We start from the raw sequence: 19,381 nt of genomic DNA on the forward strand, positions 1-19,381 counted from the left end.
AAAAGTGTCCTGCAGAGTGTCTTGTGACCAAGAGGCTGAAGTTTCCTTCGCATACATTCTGTTTTCTGCCATCAGTGTGCTCATGTTGATGGACAATTTCAGAGAAGGTATTTCAAGGATGAAGTGCGAGTGAAAAATGAAGTGAAAAAATGAGTGAAAAATTTCTTTTGCAAGAAATGAACTTGTTTCAGGAGGAAATTTTTTGGAGCAGTGTATGAAAATCCTGGGCCAGATTTTCTGATGAAAACCAGAAGAATTGAGTGAGCTCAGAGAAGCCTAAGAATCAGGTGCTAATGTGGTACAAACCCCAGCTGTGCTGGCTGCCCTTGAGACTCCAAGGTCTGGTCTTCTCTTTCATCAGCAAAGCTGTGCAAGCGGGTAGCTCTGATGGAGACGTCAGACTCAGCTTTGCGTTTTCTTCTCTCTAATGGCGCCTAGCGCTGCCTTTCTAAAACAGAGTCAATAGGCACCTGCAAATGAATGAAGCAGAAGTGCTGATTCCTGGGTCACCAGTTACTGCAATTACAGTTCCAGGTGAGGCCTTTACACAAGTGGACAGATTTGGGGTTTACTGTTGAGTCACCAGAGCAAGGAAACAATGGAAAGGTGAATTCCCATATGCTTCTTAGTTTTCCCTGAGGCTAGCCAGCTAGCCAAAGGCAAACTTTTGAATATATCAAAAAATCGGCCCAGTTTAAAAATCCAGATTCACTACTGATTGTGTCCTTGAAATTCTCTTCTTGACTAATTTGCTATTTTTGTCTTGTAATTCAGGTAGAAGTCATTTTTCTTGGTACCTGTGAGCTCTACTAGTTTATTCCAAGGTCTTCCCACCCACCTACTTTCTGATAATTTTGCAATTATTTTCAAAGGGAACTCTCTTTACCCTTTTGCTGGAAATCATAGGAATCCTATTTCTTCTTGATTAAATCATACCTATGATGAGAAAACAATACAGTCCTGTTAGTGGTGTTATCAATTATAGGGGTCGTTTTGGTTAAGATATTGCAGCAAGTCTGAATGTTCATGATTTTTATAAGTAAAACATACCTTTTATAAAGAGAATCTCATGCTTATAAACACTGTAATACACCTGCTTGCCTCTTTATCTGATGGGATTTGCTACTTTTTTGCAGGATTGTAGAAAAGATGGTGAAAACTTGCGCTGCAGTCGTGTCCTACCTTTCTTATGCCATTTGCATTGTGAATGTAAGAAGAACAAATGAATGTTCATTGGTAATTAATGGCAGTTGAACAGTAACTGAATAACTAATGGCTCCACAGCCACTTTGTTTCATTTCAGTAGTGCGCATCGCATTCCTTTCTAGTTGTCTGAGAAGGTCTAAAGCAAAACAGAAATGAGATGAACTTCCTGAGAGTTCACAGTGCATCATCAAAATATCTATTAAAGAAACTTTGAATCAAAAAGAAAGTTTGACTTTCAGGGCCAGTCTGAGTTATTGTATAGTCTCATCTATTTTTAAAATGCTCTGTAAGGGAAAAGGTAAATGTTGTTGAGCTTTGTATAATAATTTTCTTGGGCTGAACTTCAGTCATCTTGTTTTAAAAAAAGGATGTTACCACAGTCAGAGTGCTTGAGATGATTGCTGCAGTCTACCTAGAAACACATTTTCTTCTGATCAGAGATTTCAGCCTATTTCTTCATGTTGTTTTTATGGGATCTCTGCTCACTGAGGAATAAAAAAAAAGGGCTCATGTGGAAAGGGTGCTTACTGTCCTGGACATCTCCTATTATGTCAGAGTATGTGTTGAGTTAGCAAGAGGAGAAAATGATGCACTGCAATTGGGGAAGTTTGCAGGAAAGAGGTGGTGGGATGGGACACAGCAGGAATATTCTGGATCAGCATGTACCAAATCGTTTAAGCTTTATGATCATCACTTTCTAGATGAAAGACTGCTCTGTACCAAGCGTGACCACACACCTGGAGACCACAGAAGAGAAAATTTCAGTAGTCTTTCTGCAGGGGCCAGGAAGAATATCGTTCTGTTTGTATGGCTTGCTGATATATTGTGTTTTCAGTTCTCCACTCCCGTGCCTATCTTGGAGTCCCTAGAGGTGACCTAGAGATGGAAGCCTGCTTGTGACATGTGGCTGATGTTCTCAAGATCCAAGGGAAGGGTTTTTCTGTTGGTGAAGCACAAGGGGATTTTGAATAATATTTGGGTGGTATACGTTGGGTAATCTAATGATTCTCTTGCGCTTTAAAGTCTATAAGGATGTGGTTCATATTGTTCAATTTGTTTTAGAGAGAAAGCTGCTTTTCTGAAATGACTGCTGGCAAGATCCCACATGTTGTGAGGCTACAATAAAAGGCAGAGTGCAAACACAACATTGCTGATGGCCATTGTTACCATGACGTTAACTCACTCCCTGGTTTGATGCTAACCCACACCCCGTGCACTACAGGCTGCAGGAGAGGATAGAGCTTGTGCCCTTCACTAGGCAGAAAGACCTCCACAGGTTAGGAAAAAATATTTTTAAAGACTGGGTTTCTACCATGTAAAATCCCTCTGATATGCCTTCTTAGATGTACTCAGCAAGCCAAGGAGAACAGAAAGCTCAGAAGCATAGTGGATAAGACTCTGGAGAAGACAACCTCACCCCTTCTGGTTACAGAGGACCTAGACTTGTATGTGATAGGAAACCTGGTCTGGGCAAGTCAAAGCAGCCCCAAGAGTTGTAAATGAATCCTATGTCCTCAAAACCCTTTAACATCTTCCTCTTACTCCAGGACACAGGAGAAATGCCATTTAGTTTTCAAGTAAGAAAAAAATGTCTGACATTTTTCTTCTCTGAAAGGATGAAGACGTTTTCTTTGCAAAAACCCTGTCTCCCACAGCTATGCTGAGAGCTGCTTTGCCTTCTAACTGGTGTAGAGAACTCTGTGGCTCCCAAATTTGACAGGACTCTGAGTAGCTCCTCTGAAGCATGTCTGATATTGAAAATAGGGTTGGAATTTAAGCCACACAAATCCTTTTTTTAATGTGCTCACCACTATGTTGAGCTGCTATGGCATGTAGCCCATTAGCCACAGGAGCCAAGTGGATCTGATTACTAGAGATTTCACACCTCAGTATGTTGCAAAAATATTACCTGGAGACAAAGTGGGCATTTTCCTTATCATTGAAGCCAGAGAAATGGACAGTCACAATGCAAAAGTGAGAACTGCTCATTTGTGCTTTTCCTGGATCTCAGTGGATGTGGTGGGCGTATGGCTGGCTCTCTCCTTGGTACCAAAGACTACAGAGTTTACTTCAGGACTACCGTCACATCCTCCCAATTAGGGAAAAGGCAGATACTTTTATTTTTAAGAATCAGTACGCTGATCTTTGTTGTTGTCAATGGGACTCTTCACAGCTGTAGCCTAATCTAAAATCTTATTAATGCCTTTCCATACTACATATCAAGAGCTCTGTGTTAATAGGCTCATTTTTCCCCCCTTAGCCTTTCTTTGTCTTTTATCACTGGTGCTCCAGGAGTTATTCTGGGATATGCACTCAGAGCTTGTCACACATTACCAAAGTCAATGCAGGTTATTCTCACTGGTCCCTAGGAGTACTTACTAGTGCTCTGGTGTTTCAGACACAGCACGCAATGATCGAGGCACCTTGCATTCTTCCTGCTCTGCGTTTTCCAGTGGCTCATGAAATATTAACACTTATTGCCTGACTGTCTGGTCTCTCAGAGGCTGAGAGTCATGTTTATTTGGAGAGGAATAGTTCTCTAGGAGCTGTCAGTCACAGCCATCCAGGGACTTGCTGTTCCAAAGGGGTCATTGCGTCTGCTTGCTGACACATGTTCAAAAAAACCCCACCACTTTGACAGGCCTTATCAGATCAGCTCCTCTTGGCACTGCTGCTAGTTACTCATGCCTCTGCAGCTGTGTGCCTCTGAGCGCAGTAGAGAAGAACTATTCACATCCTTAATGTTACCACTTCCAGAGCATGATGGGATCAGTGCTGTGCTCTTTTCCTCAGCACAAGATAGCAATTCTTTGTCTACTCTCAGTTCTTGGATTTTTGACACAGAACTGGTATCAACTGGATTTGCACAACTATTTTTTGTTCTCGTCCGCCCAAAGTTAAAATGCTGTCCAAAGCACATATAGATCATCACCATGGCCTTGTTTCTGATCTGCATCCCCTTTGACGTGCCAGATGGCATAGTCTTTCCTGCTCTGTTTGGCAGAGGCCGTGTGGCTGATCCTTGCAGTGCATCGCTTGGGTGGGACTAGCCTCCTGCTGAGAGCTTTGCTCTTGACTGCGGCAGGCTTGTGTTGTACACCCTCCTGTACAGGCATGTTCCTGCCTTATTACACCTATGGTCAGTGGACTCCCATGTGGGAAGGAAAGGAAAGCTCATGTACATTCAGCCACTGAAACCCTGCACCCACTAAGAGTCCATTAGGTGGGTCTCAGGGCTGGCAGTGTACCCTGCACTCGAGAGGTTCCTTCCGGCAGGCATCAGACTGCTGTAAGAGCATGCCATCAGGCCTTTGTGCTTCAAGTACCTCCCACCACCAGCTGATTCTACCACAGGAATGAGATTTGATCCTTATTTAACAGGAAAAGAGAAGTTAAGGAGCCAGACCTTTGGGCTAGAGTAATCACACCCACAGACCTGGCTTGGTAAACACTTACAGAGGATAAGCTGGTCCTCTCAACCCCCTCTTGGCTCTCCTCACTCACTTGGTGTATGGACCACCTCCCAAAGAACAACACTAAGCACATCGATTCACAGTTCATGTCCAGAAGCCATCAGAGGTGCAGGTGTAGGTGATTCTATCTCCTTACTTTGTGGAAAGGTTCTGAAATCAGGCCCCTAGCATAGGACAGCACTTGTGTAGAGGCTCTGCAAGAAATATGAGATACAAAGAGAAGTATATGCAGCCAAGGTGCTCCACACCAACCACTCAGCTTAAGAGGACCCATATGTAGAACATCCTAAACAGCACTGGGCCTCAACATAGAAAACCACACAACTGGCTAGCCTCTTAACTTTGCCTCCAGACAGAGACTAATTTGCTCAAACAGCCTGGCTAAAAGAGTACAATAAAGGGGATAGAAGGAGAAAGTGCCTTCCAACTCTCCCTGATGCCTGTTCACCATCTCTGGATTTACGCCAGCTGAGCAGGTATTTACGTCTTGCAGTGCAGGCTGCAGGTTGAAGGGAAGTTTCCACCAAGATCACTGTGACTGCCAAAGCACTTCTCAGGACTTGCATGCATATTTACTCCCTGGACGTATCCTTTTGGAGGACAAAGGCTAGAGTTATGCTGTCTCTTTTTCTGTTGGTGGCCTGAGATGAAGGTGAGGCTGAAGGTCATGTTGACTTGCGGTTGCAATCACTCTGTTGACCTTGGGAGACTCACTCTTTTCCTGCTGGTAAAGAAGAACCAGCAGGAAGGGAAGTGAGGAAAGGAAGTGAGGAAAGGGCAAAGCCTGCAAAGCTAATGGCGTGGAATGCCAAAAAAGTATAGGGAGCGCATTTGCACAAGATGGTCCTTTAACACCAGCTTCAGCTCTGATAGGGTCTTATGGGTTTCAGCAGAGTCTTGCAGCATTTTGCCTTCCCCAGAACTAGTGTGCAGAACATGGAATTCCCTGAAAGACTGGATGCCAGCCATGAAGTTGTTTAGGCAATCTGATGGCTTGATAGCTGGGTATGTGAGAGAGAGAAGCTTCTTGATGCTTATGTAAAGTCGAGGACGATGCAAACATGACTTGCCTAAAACTCCTGTACAGGGGTCTGTAAACCTCGTAACCTTGCTACTAGTACCTGGAGCGCAGGAGATAAATACTTCCAGTCTCTTAAACCATTCTATGTTTTTGTGGGTGATTTCACGGTAACTGAAGATAGAACTAATCTCTCCTTTTCCCTGGGTGAGATGATGCCTGGGATTCAGGATATTCTCCACAGAACACAGCACCCCGGAGCAGCGTTCAAGGATTCTGGAAAGGTTTCGGGAGTATCTTGGCATGGAAGAGACTCCCTCCAACACCCAGTGTTAGCCATGGCTCTTCTGTATTCAGTGAGGCAATGGGAAGAGTTTAAAATGGGCTGATGCGTAGGATCTTGAATCAAAGTAAATAAATACTGGTTTATGCTGGGTGAGAACCTACACTCATCCAGAGTACAAAAAGCTATTCAGGGAGCACCCTGCCCAGCAGAATGATTGCGTGTCTTGATCGAATGCTTCCTGGGGACATTTTGTTCTCCCTCCGAACATCGCAGGCCAAACAAACCACATACCTCCTCATCTAGATGTCCATCTACTCCATTACTGAGAGCAGCAAAAGTTATTCATATTTCTTAAAATACTATCATCGCTAAGGGAAATTTTCTCTGAGGACTGATTTTTGAAAATCATGATGTGAGTTTTAAATGATGCACTTTTCCTCTATGCTTTTTAGGGTGGACTATTTTTAGAGCTGGAACATGTGTATTTGAGGCCAACATCAGCTGCACCATGAAGCTAATTCAAATAATTACAGTGAACTGCTCTAATTTTCCTGGATCAGATCAATTTTTCCTGTGAATATTAAAACATCTTATTAGAAGTCCTGGCTAGGCAGAATGGGCTATACACAAAGAATAGTGAGCTGAAAAGAAAAATTTGTACTCAGGAAGATTTCAGGGCACTTGTATGTGTTTGGTGGGGGGGGGGTTACATTCATAGGTGCCAGCTCACTCTCCCTGTAAGATTTTCACTGTAATGCAGCTTTCATTCTGGTATGACTGCACTGGATGAAACGTATTTCAGTCCTTGTTCCCACCCATGCCAGGGAGGGACAGTCAAACCCAGCAAAAAAATTTTTCTTTCCTTAGCATAATTAAAAGTGGGTAACAGGATCCATGAGCAGAGATGATTTCTTTGCCATCTGCCATCCTTTGTTTCACTTATGAAGTCGCAGGATTGTAATGGCTGCCTAATAGATTTGGGGCTTAGATCACAATAAACAGGAAAAATTCCATTTTACTTAAAGACAAGCAGTCTTTATCTCCAAAAGAGCTCGAGGACTTTGCAAACAAGCCAGCAGCCTGATCTGTCCTGTCAGCTTCCATGAGAACTGTTCAGCTCGGGACTGCTGCTTTAACTTGGATGCATGAAGTCAGAACCAAACCCTGACTTACCTATCCAAACTCAAGAGCCTGTGGAATAAATCCACAGTCAAGCGTAGTTCCTATCTTGAAGGAAGACGGAAAAGTTGTGTTCAAAGGCACACAGTGGGTTGGTGGCTGAGACGTCTCCAGGTGGTTTTCAGCCAAAACCTGCCAAAAGTGCCTACTACCATGGCCTAGCCCTCAAAGGATACCACCCTGCTGTGCAGGCAACAGCAGCCCCAGGGCACCATCATCTCTCCATTTCTGATGAGCACCCTTTAGTCTCTGTAGCTGGGCCATTTGCTTATCTCAGTTCCCCGGATGGAAGACCACTGTTCCCAGATTAAGTTGCTGGGGATCTTGCATTGAGTGTGCAAGCCAGCCTCAGTGCTCCTGACCTGCTCCTTGCAGTTGCAGAAGAACCTCTCTGCTAGCCACTCTTTAGGGATTCCTCCTGCTCAGCCCGAGTACCACGATATATCAGAAACACAGAAACTCCTGTGTTCTAAACCCTGTTTTTCACTTCCTTTTCTTCACTTTTCTAATCCCTATTCTCCATCCTAAGGCTACTTGTGACAGCATCCAGGGACAGCTACTGCCCCCGCTGCACACTGCCCAGACTTTTCCCAGAAGGATCACAAGCATCATATTTCTCCCAGTGCTACAGCCTGTCTTGTTTAGCAGAAATGCTGTAAGCTCTGGCACAGCAAGAAGTGTAAATTAAGCCCTGACTGACTAATCTGCCCGTGCGAGCTGCTCGGTCAGCTCTCTTTGCCCCCCTCCCCCCCCCCCCCGACACTAGATATCTCTCTGGATCTTATAAGTCTGCAGTTCTTCCCTCCCATTCCCCCTAGACCTTGGAGCATTAGCTTTTAGTGACGGAGTGTTTTGTGCAATGACAAAGCTAGTAGCCAGCAGCTTGATTAATGCTTTAAGCTGCAATCAGTGTTCACATTGCGCTGAAAGTAATGAATTATGAAATTAACTGGAATAATATCACTGACAATTTCTGCCTGTCTCACAGGAAAAAAGTTTGTATCGGTTATCAAAAAGCAGTTTTCATTTAGGAATTCTCTTGTTCTGTCTGTGCACAGAATTCACATTTGGATATAAATATATGTATATTCAGAATCTGTCTACCTGTCTTTGGAACAAACATTGCATCATGGATATAGGAAAGATATTAATAAGGGTTCAAGGGTTCAATGCAACCAGTATTATTATCATGAAGTTGAGTACACATCATTTCTATCATTTGTAGAATAAATAGCTTGCTACTTGACTTAATAGAGTTATGGTTGGGATAAGAGGAATGGTAAATGAAGTTCAAAAATGGATCAGCTTTATGTCACCACATGAGTCATGATTCTAGAAAGTAGTTTGACACAAAAATCACACATTTAACAGCAAGAGAAAAAAGCAACTTATTTCAGCACTTTGGGAAAACTGTGGAGGTGACCAAGACATACATACAGGTACATAATTCCATGACAAAACCTAGCCTTTATTCAGTGTCTATAGTAAACACTGGAGGAAAGAACTCTTCTCAAACTTTGGTATTTGTGACAGTCTTGGAGTTAGACAGAGACATCTACCATAACACTTTAATCAGCCTTAGTCTTCCCAACATGCCCTACGGCTCTTTTGCTCAACAGACTCTGTAATTGGCCAATCTTCTCTTCGCATGGTGACATTAATTTCTGGGTAGTCTGTAGTCAGTCTTTAAGCAGAGCTATACATGGATTTGTATTTGCTCCTGAACCCTGCCTTTCCATGACAATTCAGAGTTCATTAGAGGGCATCTACTAAAGTCACACGAGTCCTCCCCACTGGAGTCATGGGATGCCATTTCACAGCTTCTTTGTCTTAACTAGAAGATGTCTGAGCAAGGGCAGAGTCCCTGCTGCAAAGAACAGCTGTTAGGCTGGGAAGACAATCTTGCTTCCAGGTGCTTCAGAACTGGACGTGTGGGAGAAAGGCAGGCCCTCTTCCTCTTCCCTCCTTCCACAGCTGCATAACCACCATCTCTCCTCTGCCTGCGGAGGGCCTACTTTCAGCACCACCCAGTAGGCAGGCTCCTGTGCTGCCACTTGCATGCTGTAGTTGACAGACCATGCAACGTGAAGCACCAGAATGATCTGCTGACATGGAGGGAATGAACATAAGCTCTGTCAAAACAAAATTATATTTCCAAACCTATATTAGGCTGGAGGCTGCAGAAGAGCATTAGGCTCAGTATAGCTCCCTGGTCACGGTGGAGAGACAGTGAACTGTTTGCAACTACATACTGTACATTCAAGTACACATTGCCCACACAATTAAAGTTTGGGAAAGGAGATGGCAGCTTACTGGTGTTCGTTTGGTATATCCTATATCACTGGCTCTCCTGGAGCATTTGCAAGCTCAAAGCGTGTGATAACATCAATTAGAGGAGGCATCAGCATGATTCCTTGGCCCAAGGATGTGTTTGCCAAAACCGTCTCCTTTGGGAGGACATGGGAACATTGCCTCTGATGTCTTGAAGGCCAAGAGGGCAGTCATAGAGGAGCTGACACTGACTGCTAGTAGGAGCATCGTTAAAAGGACCGTTCATTTGCACAGTGCTGAGGAATGCTACTGATATTCTTTATAAGGGTCCTTCTCCTGACTCACCAGCCATGTTGGCCATATTCTTCTCACATCTGCTCTTCAAGGAGGTCCATCTGTGGAGTGGCTGATAATGTCAAGCCATCTGCTTTGATTGAATATAGCCTACTAATAATGTAATAAAGACGCTTAGGTAAAAAGGAGCACACTTTTGAGAATTTTTTTTTCAGATAGGTAAAAATATTTTTTTACTGTTTACTCTTGGTGGGACAGCAGAGACATGTGTAAGAACACAGTAAGGAGCTAAACTCAATAAACTGCTATCAAAAGGATAATTTCTCCTGCTAACCCATCTGGGGCAATTCCCCTTTCGGTGTCCATGGATTTGTGCTGTTGGCTGCTGTACTCAGGTCCTTATGGAATATTCTTCTAAAAGTTCTCAGGTCCCTGCCCAGGAATGCTGCCAGAGTCATCTCACATCAAGTGGCATAATTGCACCTTATAATCTACCTTAAGGAGACAATTAATGCAACTTACATTAGCTAGGCCTTTGTATTTAACAGAAAGATGCCTTTATTTCTAGCTTTTGCTTATAACGAGAACTTGGAAATCCTCAGGGTCCAAGAGGTTTCTACGAGAACAACTGCTAGATCTAAACAAATGTTTCTGTCAAAGCATATATTTTTGTCAAAACATGGCTATTCTTCATTAGATTTTTAATAGTTGTCTTCTGAGTTCTGGCTCTTTGGCTTTTTATTACCACCCCACTACCTCCAGTGCCTTTCCCCAGCCCCACAGGGACCAACAAGGCCTAGGCCAGTCTTTGCAACCCAGAAGCTGATTGCAGCTTGCCTTAGGCTGAACTCCTTTGGTGTTTCTCTGTAGGCAGTGCCTGCTTTATTCCCTCCTGAATACTTGGGTGATGTGCAACTGCGCTAGACCTAGATGTTCTGATTCTGCCACTTTCCTGTGCAGATTATTTATATCTCTGTCAAGCAGAGAGCAGTATTGGACCAGGAGCTGGGCTGGCATGATGTGGATCATTTCCCACAGTAGCCGTCTAAGTAGTTGTATTTTCCTGTGCTTATGCATAGGATGAGAAAATGAAGCAGTGATATATTTTCACTTAACAGCCAGACTAGCTCAGAACAGCATTCATGGCATCTGCTCTGCTTTGCACAGTGAGACCTGACTTTGCCTGGTTAACAGGTAACTTCCTAGCAGTCAGAGATGCAAGGCCAGCAGAGACTTTGTCCACCACATCAGGCTCAGCCCATTAGGAAAGTGGGCAGAAAGTCACTGAGATGATTGTTGGGGTAAGGCTGTGGGCTTGAATGGACCCAAAGTTGTCTTCCGGTTTACAGTACCAGAATGGAGATGGCAGAAGGCAGAGCAGCCTGGCTTCACTCCCAGCAGGAGCTCCCACTGCTGTATTATGCAGAGTTCAGGTGGATGTGATCTGCTTGTACCACAGGAAGGCTCTGAAGCGTAGACCAGCCTTGTCCACCGCTTTTGAAGGAATGCAGGGAGCTTACAGTCCTGTCACCTCAATGGTCGCACACAGTGCAGTGGCTATGCTGGGTGTGCATTTGCTCAGTGCCCTTATTTCCCAGTTGCTGCACAACCTCACAGGATCTTCGTGAGTAGGACGAAACGCTGGGAAAATATAAAGCACCTCTGCTCATCCACATTGCTCTGCAGACAGCTGGAATATGGTGTAGGTTGCAGATGATGCATTCACAGCACATTCACAGGAAAAGATATCTGTACCAGTTCAAGCTGAAAGACAGAGATTGCCCAGGCCTTCATGTCCTCCAGCGCAACAAACACTCTTTTGACAAACCCTTCCCCATCCACTAATTCTGCTCAACTTCAGATGTATATAAATGCTCCTTCTACAGCTCTGGGGGTAGCATTGGTCTTGTACTGTGACAGGAGATAAAAGATTGAGTGGCTGATACCTGTGATTACAGAGGTGCAGATCAACTCTACAGTACTGTGCAGCTCCATGGCCTCAGCAAAGTCACGAACAATTTTAATATGGGAATTAAAATACAAATTCCAGGAACTCAGGAAAATAAGCATGGAGAATGCCTGACAATGTATGCCTTTAAATGCCTTGATTTGCAAAGGAATGATGTTCAGTCCTTAGTCAAAGGCTTTCATATTCAAAAATGCATCCAGCCAAGGTCAGTTAAAGACCATCAGACACTAGAAGGATGGTGGTATCAAGAGGATAGTATTTAGTCTGACTCCAGGGCAAATCCATCCATTTTCTATCAGACTGTCACATCTGTGCAGGTGGAAAGGCAGGCCCTGATGGAGCAGCTGGACACTGCTGCTCTTGTGAGTTATACTGAGAGCTGCTAGCTATCATCAGCTGCATTGCCTGTGGAGTGAAGGGGCCTCCAGAAAGAGCACCAGCTCCTCCTCATTAAGACATCCCAGTCAAGCTAAGACAGATCTCCTGTTAAATCCAGGTATGGCTGTTGCTGATCAGAGCAAGCCCCCAGCAGAGGGTGAAGGGGGACACTTGCTCTTTCTTCCTCCTTTTCCCAGCAGCAATGTTGAATGCATGGTGGTCAGCCTGTCCTCCAGTTCTCCTCCCAGAACAGGTCATCTGCAACCTCGCCACCCTGAGGAGCTCCAGCCTCAGCCACCACGGTCTGTATGAGACAAAAAGTGGAAATGGGATGGAAGAGAACATTATTTCTTCCTGTCTCTCAGGGAGGGAAAGTGGAGTAGAAAAACATCTCTCCAGAGTCACATGCTGCCCTGCTCAAAAACTTTCATCTCTGCCTCATCCAATCCTCATGGCTTGCACTCGTCCAGTCCATCCCAGTCCCTTCTCATTCCGCAGAGGGGAGGGCTGGGCTTAGGGCTGCCCCATGGTGTTGTGCACACCATGTTTTTGGTGTCACAGGAACAGCCTCACAGAAGGTTCAGTGTATGAAATGATTTGACTGTTTTTCCTTCTGTTTTGTGGCTGGCAGGGAACTAAGCCCTCCCTTCCCTCTCCCTCCTCTGGATATATCAATATGTGCCTGTGCAGCACCCTGAAATCCCAAGTGCAGGCATGTGTTAAGTCTGCTGGATTTCCTCAAGCCTGGCACCCTTTTCACTGCTAGTGACTGAAGCGGTTCAAGGTTATCTCTGGGTTTGGCACTGACCTAGGTAGATGTGCTTAGTGGATAGCAATGCTTGCAAGGCTGCAACACAAACTGTTATGCAAAGCCAATAAAATTCTCATGCAAGCAAGTTGAGTATGCCAGCCCCATTAAGGGTACTGCATTTAACATGCTGTCAGTGCTGCCGGCTCCTACATGGTATCTTCCCAGCAGTGTCCCCATTGAGGCTAGTGGAGCTTTGCTGCTGTCAGAAGAAGTTAGAACATAGCTGAACTGTTTGCAGCCCCTTCCCTAGGAACTCATCTGTGCACAAATCACAGAAAGAAATGAGCTGGGAATCGTCCTTTGTAGCTGAGGAACTGGGTGGCATTTCACAGGGAATAGTGCTAGGCTGCCAGTCTGTCTAGCTCCTTAACTCTTCTGCTCCCAGAGTATAGCACTGTCTATCGTCACTTACCCAGGGTGTGCCATGAGATCTGCTCTGTACCTGGACGCTGGCTGTGTCTCATCTGTGTCAAGTGCAGAACACTGACTATAAGTCCTTATCACACCATGTGTGGCAGGCAAATCCCAGGCTGCCTCCAGGAGCAGACTTACCTTCTGTACACGCAGCCAAGAACAGCCTGTGGCACAGCTGATTGGACCCTGCGGGGAGTGGGAGGATAGAGCTATTGTGCAGCAGGTACTGCTGAGCTCTCCGTGGAGCAGCTGAGCGTACCGGTGATGGGAGCCACACTCGCACAGCACTGTGGCACTAGCCATATTTCCTCAAGGTCTGGGACAGATTGCCCTAGCTGCATGGAGGGAGAACTGTAGCCCATAAGAGCTTTCCTTCCAGTGGTGGGGAGTGGTGCAGAGTCTGAAACAGTGCCACTTCTGCTCCTGTGCAGCCCCAGTGCAGCCTATACCTCCCCCTTGAACGCAAATGCCTGAAAGCCTATGGGGAAGGATTTACCTAAGCATACCTTACCTCTCACTCTTCCCTCCCACTGCGCAATTAACCCAACACAGTCTGCTTGCACCGTTCCTTTCACCCTGTTCTTACCTCGTCCCTGTTCCAGGAGAGGCCTGCTGTGATTTTAACTAGCATATGACTCCCACAGCTTTTCATTAACCACAGAACAAAGGAAAGTCTTGATCCTGAACAACTGCTGCCACTTGCATAACACAGATTTAAATCTATTAAAAAAATTGGCGAGAAAACAGGGTTTTTTTGGTGAAGTCTGCAGCAATTTCATAATGTCGCATACTTGGCAAGAGTAATTGTGTTGCTATAGTGATCTTAAATTACGACCAGGATGAATTTTTACTCAAGGCTAATTTAGAACTCGTCTGACTCAAAACCACCTTATCTACTTTTCTGAGGCCTGGAAGAATCATTTGGATCCTCACAAATATTTTCTCTGAGCTTCCAGATCCTTAAAAAACCTAATTTTTGTCATTTTAAAGCAGTATTTTTAAGAAGTACCACTGAAATAGGTTTGAATTCAAAAATGCTGATTAATCAAAACCCAGACCTTTGAGAGGCACTTTACCAGTTTCAAGAGCATTGCAATCAGGGAGTTTTTCTCTCATGGCCAGAGAGGATGAAATGCTAGTCACACCTGAAATAGTCCTGTAGTCAGGGCAGTCAATCCTTCCGCTGGGCAATGGGAGACGGAGATACTTTCCTCTTTCAGAACTAGATCCCAGATAGTGGTGAGCAAAGCTCTGATGGATCCCAGCTTTATCCCAGGGCACTTCATGACCGTTTTTGAAATCTTTTGCAATTGTGAGCCAGTGGAAGCATTTCCTAGGAAATGGCAATATAAAACATATTATAGTGAAGTACAAAATTCAGTAAAGCACTGTGTCAGTCCTGGACAACATGGGATATACAACCTTTTTACTCCAACTGGACACTTCTGTATTATTGCTGAGCAAGGCTAGTGTGAAATGGCTGGGATTTATCAAAGGAGCCTCAGCATCAGTCAGTCAGTGCTTAGTAGAGACTTCAGAAATTGCAGCCTGCAGCTACTCCTGTCAGAGCATCCATATCTTCAGGCCAGCCATTAGAGCAAATGTATATGCAGGGGAAATCTGCTGCTGGACACGATCTCTCCTTTGTCTCACCTCATCCATCTCTCTGACCCAGCAGATGGACCACATCAGATTAGATTCTCTAAGAGCACTTTTCCCTCCGCTGTGTACCACAGACACATTAAGCAGAAGGTGACTCTGGGGGATGGAGAGCCACTCGCTCTAGTAGCTTTGACACATTCTGGTCTGGGCGAAAGGAAGAAAAACTCCAGAGAGAGTAACAGATCCTCAGCTAGTTTTCAGACCCTCTGGGATGAGAATGGGTGGAGAGTGCATGATATATATCCTCTCCACTGACATCTATTCATTCAGCCTTTGCCTCCTTGTGGCCTCCAGTTGCAATAGGCATCTGAGAAGGACAGAACAACTAAAGACAGATCTTTGCCCTTCAAGACGTATAGACCATGTCTACATGAACAAGCGATGTGGCCCAAAAGGGAATAGGTTCATAACATGAAGCATTAACTAATGCTGAGGACCCAGCAGCAGCGCTCATCCTTATTGCAGGGTCTCGCTTCAGACTGGCTCCTGTCTGAATCTGTGCGCTGAAAGCCTATGAGTACTTACTGCTAGTTCTGCATTCCTGGAACAATTCACTGCATTCCTCCTGCATTCCTGGAGTGCTTCTTGTAGTTCATCTGGAAGGGATCCCTTCAAAATGATTTGAGAAAAAAGCACAGCAAGTATAGATAGCTGGGAGACTTCGAAAGCCTGCTCTGATCTGAGCTGAAACACTGATGCAGGTGTACCCATGCACTTGCTGGACATTTCATGATAGAGCCAGGCCTCACAGAGAAGGTACAAAAACTTGTATGAAGCACCCTACAAACCTGCTCCAGTGCTGCAGGTGGCAGATACCCAACCTACCACCTCCTGGGAGAGCTACTGAGTGCAATGGAGACTGTGCTGGGCTTTGTAGACCATGCCTGGTGCTAGCTGACCCACTGCTGCACTGCTCAGTACAGAGGCTGCATAAAGACAAACAGGAGCCCCAGCAAGGTTTTGCACTTCAGGGTGCCCCTCATCTCCTGGTGTCAGGCGTCCACGTTGTCCCTGTCAATAATGGGAATTCCACTCGAGCCTCAGGTGCCTGCAGATCCCACTGGGGCTGGCAACAGACCTCTTTCAAGACCTGTCTGGCACAAACATTGGTTACCTGCCTGCTTATGCCAGCACAGTGAGGGCATGTGAAGCTGCTGCAAGGACTCGGAAGCTCTTCTGCTCTAACTGCTGGGCACCCTGAGTTTCCCTTCAGGAACTGCAGTGGGTCACCCTGCAGTCAGTCAGGACATGCAGATTTTGTTTTTACTTCAAGATATGCAGAGAAGTATCAGGGAAGTATATACCCATCTGTAGAGACTGAGAAGGTTGCTCTAGGCTGGAAATCTGGACCAAAGCTAAATACTGGATGGAAGTCTTCTGAATGTAAGCTACCTCAGTCACTCCAGAGAGCTCTTTGGACATGACCTAGATCTAGAGAAGGTCTTGCCACCTGGGGACCAAACCTTTGTCTTTTGGGTCCAAGTCTGCAGCTTTGGACACCAGTGTGTATTTGCCCAAGCTCTGAGGGCATTATTAGCATAATAAGCACTGGAACTGATATATTTAAATTGGGCAAGATATGCCAGCTTCACTGTAGTAAAGCTGTGTGTTCATTTAATTTTCTAGCAAAATCTTTGAAGTTTATCGGTAGGCAGATGATTAAAGCAGAGGGATTATGCCTTTAGCAAAGTCTCTAGTATTATATAACTCCGTTGTTATTGAAGGACTATTGTTTTCAAGAGACTGTATTTAGGGAAGAATAATCTTTTATACTCAGAGTGACTGCTAACTTTTGACCATATCTGAAGAGATGAGTGAATGTGGCATAGTATCATAGATGGGTAGCATTTGAGCCCAGATGGAGTCCAAGCCAGCTCCTATGCATGTTCATAGGCTGACTTTCCAGAAGATGTCACAGTGTGTAAAGATGAGCTGTGCTTCTCAGGCAAGGTTGAGGACTAGACTGGGAGAGGAGCCGAATGATTATAGTGTTGGAAAGTCGGTCCTTATCTTCTTTGTAAGAACAACAGTGATTTTTCCCCCTCCTCAGCTCCTCCTCAGCTACTGGGAGCAGTTTTATGGCAACTTCGAGCTTGGTTGTCCTCCAGCTCCCCGTAAGATGGGCTGGGAATGCAGTAGGCAATAGCCCAGCAGGCAGCTGGACCTTTCCAGTTGTCCTCCCGAGCGTCCTCCTTGGTCATCAACAGGCCAGAGAGGCTGGTGTGTCACTCTAGATAAGGTCCTATGAACATGGCAATGTTCCTGTCTCAACTACCCTCCCTGGACACCTCTGCACTCCGTATTGATTACTGGGATAAGGGAAAACAGAGGAATTTGAGTAACTGCTCATAACCCCTTGAGGTATAGGATTAGGGAGAAAGGAATGATTCAAAAGTGGTAGCAATGTAAGATAATTGGCCTCCTTGCCTTGAACAGTAGGGAGGGTGCACAGTACAAGTTCACTTGCCATACTTTGTGAGCCATAAATAAAACAGCAATGGAGCTGTTGCAATGTGAATGGCATTAATCATTGCTCACAGGCAGATGCCGGAGTGACTGCTTTTGTTATCTCACAGTTTTTGTTGATAGTTCTCTTGAATCATAAATACTTCACTGTGTTTGATTAGAGTTGGCAGGTCTGTCAAATCTCATGACCAATAATTTGGTAGCCATTTTTAAGGCTCACCTTTTTCACTCATGTGAAAAGTGTAAAAAGATAGATTTTTAAAGCCATTTAAACTCAGACAAAAGGATCTCAATTACTTGAAGGTACACTTAGGCCATGAAATTCAGGTGGCTAAATCTGAGAATATCAGGATTCCTGCTTGAGGGTTTTGCAACTCTGGCAACGTCACCGTCCGTCCCTGATGGTAAAAGTACCTAGTGCTCTGCTTTGATATGCTTTAAGGACCTCACTTTGGTAAGACCAGACAGTTCTGTGCTTAGCCTAGGACTAAGCTCCCTCAGTCTCCTTCAATCAAGGCTTGACTTGAGAAGCTGAATCCTATGGACATTTGCCCTGTACCTTCAACATGCAACTAGAGAAGGCAATGGACCTGTCCTGCTGCTTGTCTACTCTAGTGGTCAGGGTCAAGCTGTTGTGTAGGAGACAGATCCTAGTGCTTCCTTAGCTGGAGGGGACCTTCTTCTCCCACCTGGTTGTCCTAGGCACTGGGCTCTGGCCTAAAGTGGACCCAGTTCTTCAGGCATGGTCTGAAAAGCCAATGTCTCTTATGGGGCTGCCTCACTGCTTGGCTGCAGAGCCACAATTGCTCTTGTCAGCTTTCCTAGCCATATGGGTGTCTAAGTCTTTCACACTGCATGGAAATGCATGGGCAGGAAGGGCTGGATGTAGCCAGCCTCCTGCACCACAGCCTGTCTGTCAGTAGCGGCTTCCCAGTCAGCTCCAGACTACAGGTGCTCCCTTGGCTCTGTCCAGAGCATGCTGCTGAGAAGGCCACTGCCAGTTTTGAAAGCTCTAAGGCATGCGTGAGCCCCTTATTCTTGTTACCCACTTCCTGGGATAGCAGAACTAGCATTAAAGGTTCTGTTTCTCAGAAGAGGAGCTTTGTTTTTTAATCTCACAATCTGTAGGGAATGTCTGTATCAGTCAGGGACCTCTGTCCTGTGGGACAAGGGCACAACTGAAAACACCTCAGGCCCTCTCTCATTAGCTGTAGGCAACTGTGCCCTTGGCCCATCAGCCCACCCAGAGGGCCTTATCTCCCTTCACAAGAGGGGGGGGGGGTCTCTGGATTACATCATGAGGACTGCTTTTGTTCTAAGGTATCTGAAAAATCTTTGGGTGAAATCTTAAATGTCTGGGCTTGTACATGTTGTGGTCTTGTCCAGGGCTCTTCACGTCAAGGATCTTGCTAGAGAACACTGTGGCACCCTTTTTACCACAGAAAGGAAGGAGGGCTGGGCAGTGGTACCTATCCAGGTCTCTCCATGGCATGGAGCTGGGGACACATCCTGGCAGGGTGCTGGATAGGTCTCCTAGGCCCCACGGTTTAGAGACTGCCTTTTGCCACAGTAGCCCTGGCTTTCAAAAAACTGCTTTAAACCACTAGGGGTCATAGCTATAGTGCCATAACTGCTGTTCACTGAGACCATCTTTTCTGATGAATATACAATCTCTTATTTCTCTTCTCCAGCTACATGCTGTTTCCTAGACCAAACTCTCTAACATATTTGTCCTGATTAACTGTTCTGCAGAGCATATCATGGTGTCGTTAATTCTGCTTAATTCTATGCACACCATGTACTTGTTATTGTGTCGGAAAGGTCAATTTGACAATCTGGGATTTTATGAGGGATAAAGTGGAGAAACCTCTAGAAATGTACATATGCTTGTTGAGAGGCAGCATGGAAATTGATATGAATGAGAATCAAATGCCTAAACAAATTAAGAAATTGA

Source organism: Struthio camelus, chromosome Z (genome assembly GCF_040807025.1).
Source record: "Struthio camelus isolate bStrCam1 chromosome Z, bStrCam1.hap1, whole genome shotgun sequence".
Classification (NCBI taxonomy): Eukaryota; Metazoa; Chordata; class Aves; order Struthioniformes; family Struthionidae; genus Struthio; species Struthio camelus.